At 54.5% G+C, this 4,332-nt stretch overlaps 1 pseudogene; it reads right to left on the reverse strand.

Annotated features, from left to right (window-relative positions):
• Positions 1-314: 314 nt before the first annotated feature.
• LOC142839356 (fibronectin type III domain-containing protein 4-like) lies at positions 315-4,052 on the reverse strand (annotated as a pseudogene).
• Between the last annotated feature and the right edge of the window lie 280 nt (positions 4,053-4,332).

A 4,332-nucleotide genomic window follows, 5' to 3' on the forward strand; every position in this document is an offset into this window, starting at 1 on the left:
AGACCGAAGCTGGGTCCCAAAACCTTGCATGCACAGTGGTTGCCAATGGCAACGAATATTTCTCTCCCCACCACTACCTCCCTCTTGAAAAATTAAGAACAAGTAGAGGGCAGTTCCCATTTTTCACAGATAACACAAATAGGTCCCAGAACCCAGATTATAATTTTTTTCTATAGGGGCACCCAAACCTCTTTGTTTTATTTCTAGAATGCTCTGGATATGTTACAGAGTATGAATATAAATGCCTTTATGGATTACAATTATTAACGTTAAACGAACAGAGACATAGATGAAAGAGAAAACGGAGAGGAGGCACTGGTATGCACAGGGTGAGGATAAATGGCACCAAGGGACACATCTGTGATAGCTGCTCTTTGGCTAGCCCCCTCATGACCCTGCTCAGTCCTTCTGACCATTTTCCCAGAGGGAATGGTGGAGTTGAAAGAATGGGGAGGGGGTCGGTTATGTAACCCAGTGGTAGAGCATTTGCCTGGTATGCACAAGGTCCTGGACAAAGATAAAAGAAAGAAAATCTACTGGCCCTTTTATGGTGACATGGCCTGGTTTCCATTGGTGCAAAAACTTCTGTGTCTTCTCGTTGCACCCCTCCCCCACATTTCAACAAAGCCAAAGAAAGGAGGCTTCTAGCTTCTGTACCCTTTCCTTGTCTTTTCTCCACCCGTCTTAGACGAAAACACGGACACAACCATCCTATAATGGGTCTGTTCCTTTAAGTTGGTGGTGGCGTGAGGGGCCCTTGGAGAGCTGAGAAGGTGTAGAGATGTCTTCAGCATACCATACAGTCAGTTCCGGTTTGTCCAAGAACCTTTATTGGAAAAATGTCCCAGGGGTGAGATCACCAGCAGTGGGAGGGGCTGCCAGGTGAGGGGGGAGCACCTGAGGCTCCATGGAAGACACTGTGTGGCATCTGCCTCGAGGCCCAGATGCTTGCTTCCTCCTCCTCCGTGGAAGAGGGCAATACAGACAGAAACAGCCCTCTCTGAGGCCCAGAGGCAAGCTGTAGGGGCAGCTAGTGGATGCCAATGGTCCTGATGCAGGTGAGATGGGGCCCCATTTGGGACCTATTGGGATAGGGTCGAATAAATGACTCCCCTGGACCTGGGGGATAGGAGATGTTCATTTGATATCCACTCCCAGGTCCAGGGGTACAGATTCTAAAAGACCTACCTTCTGGCCCTGCTCACAGTGGAAAGAGGATGGGTACCAGCCTGGGATTCTGGGAGTGCACAGCCTTGTGGGAGTCTCAGAGAGATCACCAACTTAGCTTCCCTGACCCCACCCCCCATTATCAGTGCATCTCTCTTCTGGTTCTGGTTCTTCAGTCACTCAGTTCACTCAAACGTCGATGGTGTTGATACAAGGAGACTTTTTCTATGAGAGAAGATTACCCAAATCTCAAATTTCAGACAGGTAAAGGTGCTGCTCCTGCCTTCTGGACTCCTTCATCCCAGACATCCCATTCCCGCCCCACCCCCCTTTGCTGCCTATTCTGCTTTTCACTGGATACTCCTGGGCACCCAGATCACCCTTCTCACACTCACTGGTCCCCATGTCACCTGTCTTGACCCCACTGGCCTTCCCTGAGGACTCTGTTCAGGACCCTTCCCCTTCTCCTTGGGGTTGTTGTTGGAGTCGTTGTCCTTGATGATGTCATACTGACGGCAGAATAGCCCGATCACAGCTGAAACACAACAATACCATCTGAACCTTGATCTTGACCTCTTATTCACAGCCTTGAGGCTGTAACAGCCGCATGAGTTCTAGAAAATCCTGGAATCCCTGGGGCCCATACAACCATCAACCCTGGCCTTGCAATAGCCTTCTCTCTTTCTTCCCAAACTTGTCCTGATTACCTCCCTCCACCAGCCATTCCCCCCACACACACTCCTTTCTCTCCTTTTTCTCCCGACGGGTAACCTTCACCACTTCCCACTATCATGGACCCAAGTCCCTGGCTCCCCATCCGGTACTCACCAGCCCACATGAGCAACACCATCACGATGATGACTACTTCCCCGGTCTGCAATGGCCGCTCTCCATCCAGACCCTTCACTGTGATGTCTCCTAGGAGAGAACCATCCTCTGGGTTACAGAGGACACCCACTGGACAGCTCTGTTATGTACAGAAGTGGGATGCTGGGGGTTAGAGTCAGCGGGACCCATCATCGCCCTTCTCAGGAAGAAGCCCATGGTGGGCAATGTTTAGATACCAGTGGGTGATCACAGAAATTGCTCATGCAGGCCGTGGCAGGTGTGATGTGAGCTTGGGTGAAAGGAAGCAGGAAGCCCCCCCCCAAGGATTCATTAGCAGTGTCTCTGTAGCTGGTCCCCTGCCCACCTGTTTTGCTTTCTGTCCCTGGCAGTAGAAAAAATTATATCATCTTTCTATTCATCTGAGCTAGAATGCTGTTAGCGTTAAGCAAGTCAATGAGAGGTTAAAACTCGGTTCAAAAGCTGGAGACTCTTCTAACACAGGCTCTCACCTGGGCTGGAGCTGTTGGAGGGCAGCCTGTCAAAACCCTTGAGAGTACGGAAGTGCACACGGGGCCCAGGAGGACTCTCTCCCCGGAGGCCGATGCTCCTGACCTGCACGGTGTAGTCACTGTCTTCAGCCAGGGCCCAAAGAGCACAGGCCCTAGTGGTGATGTTTACCTCCCTGATTACATGCTGCCCAAAGGGCCTTTCTGTCGCTGCAAGAAGATGTAGAGAAAGGAGAACAACCTAGCCCCGGTCCCTGACCATGAGGCTTAACTCGGGATTCTGTAACATCCAAGCACTCCAAAGGAGTAATGTGCAGGGGTGTTCAGAGACCCAAGGGCACAGGTTGGGGAAACAGGGTGATTCGTACTTGCTGGGAAATGGAGTAGCCAATGACGATGTTGCCTTCTGGGACGTCCCAGGACACAGTGGCCGAGTTGGCCCTGAGATGAGTGACCATCACATTCACAGGAGAGGGAGGTCGGTCTGGGGGTGCCAGGGTGTTGACAGGTTAAGAGGTTTCACTTCCACACTAGCTCTGACGGACCCCCACTGCGGGCGTCCTCTTCACTCACCTGCTCACACAAAGCCCAGGTCACAGCTGACCAGCAGGAGGACAGTGCGACTCAGATATGGGGAAAGAGGCATCAAAGAAGCCATGGTTTCCACCGAGTTTGCCCAGGGGCCAGGAGGCATCCGCTTAACATCCAGGCGGGGATCCTGGAAGAGGCAGGAGTTGAGAGGGTCAGGAGCTGTCCAGAACGCAAGCGGGACTCAGCAGCTCTCCCAGGCTTCCCAGGGCCCATAGCCCATTTTCCCCGCGCCTTTCCCTCCTCCGCATAACCCTGGTGCCCACCCCAGCCCCCACCCGCGCAGTCGGATCAGCCCACACCCACTTGCCGGGTCCTCGTGGTCGGTCAGGCCTCGGGGGGTTGTTCGGTGCCCAGGGGGCGGCCCATCGCCGGACTGGCGCTGGCCCTACCCCATCCCGACGCGGGCCCGCCTAGGCGGGCAGCGCCGGCCGAGCTGCGGGCAGAGAGGGCAGAGGCGGAGTGGCCGCGGGCCGCGGGTCTGCGGGGCCCCCAGCGTTCCCGAGGGCCGCGCGTAGTCTGTCTCAGAGCAGGGGGCGTTGCCGGCGAAGCCTGGCAGCAGGCCTGCGTCCCCGGTGCAAAGGACAGTGCGGCGGCCGAGGCTGGTCCCCTGCAGCGGGATGTGACCGTCCGGGCCAGCCAGCCGCCGCCTTCTGCAGAGCTGGCCCCGCGCGCTCCGCTGCAGCCCGGCTGGGACGCGCGGGCCCGCCCCGCCCCGCTAGGGTTCTCGTCGCCGTCATCCTGCTCCCCCCCCCCATTACCTACCCGCCAGCCTTGTTCTCTCGGGGCTCCTCTCATGACCCTCCCAATGGCGGCCTGCTGGGCCCCTATTCCTTCATCCTCCCTGCTCTAGTAGATGAACTGACTGGGGTACCCGGACAGGTGCAGATGCGAGGGACTAGGGCACCTGAAAAAGCCCCTCCTTCCTGGCATGAAATTAGCCAAGTTGAGAGGAGGCATTTCATCTCCGAAAGCAGGAGGGGGCTGAGAGGAGAGGAGACAGAGTGGTGGAGATGAAAATGTTTTAACAATCTCTTGGAGACTGCGTCAGCCTTTAAGTCTCTTTCCCATTCATGATCTGATTGGATTCCATTCGCTTTCTCATTCATTCTTTCATTTTTTTCAGCAAATATTTACTGCACCAGAGTGAAGAGATAGTGCTAAAGTAAGTATATGACAAGAAAGACCCCAAATGCCATATGCAGACATACTAGATAGAATCTCCATCTAAAACTATCAGCAG

This window comes from Microtus pennsylvanicus, chromosome 21, assembly GCF_037038515.1.
Source record: "Microtus pennsylvanicus isolate mMicPen1 chromosome 21, mMicPen1.hap1, whole genome shotgun sequence".
Lineage (NCBI taxonomy): Eukaryota > Metazoa > Chordata > Mammalia > Rodentia > Cricetidae > Microtus > Microtus pennsylvanicus.